Below are 302 nucleotides of genomic sequence, written 5' to 3'. Positions count from 1 at the left end.
CCCCCTTTGCACGGGGATTCACACACACCCAGTGCACGAGGATCCCTCCCCCCCTTCCACAGGAACCCCCCCACCTCACACAGGGACACCCCTTCCCTTGCACTAGGAGACACACACACACACACCTCGCACGAGGACCCCCTTCCTTGCACAAGGATCCCTCCTACCTTGCACAAGGGCTCCCACCTTGCACGAGAATCCCCCGCCTTCCCCAGGGACCCTCTCCCTTGCACAAGGAGCCCCCCACCCATCACACAGAGCCCCCCCTCCCTTGCACAAGGACCCCCTCACCTCACACGAGG

The sequence above is a fragment of the Calidris pugnax genome, unplaced genomic scaffold (genome assembly GCF_001431845.1).
Source record: "Calidris pugnax isolate Ruff unplaced genomic scaffold, ASM143184v1 scaffold100, whole genome shotgun sequence".
Taxonomy (NCBI): Eukaryota; Metazoa; Chordata; class Aves; order Charadriiformes; family Scolopacidae; genus Calidris; species Calidris pugnax.
The sequence above is the reverse complement of the archived record's forward strand: the minus strand, read 5'-3'. Positions refer to the sequence as shown.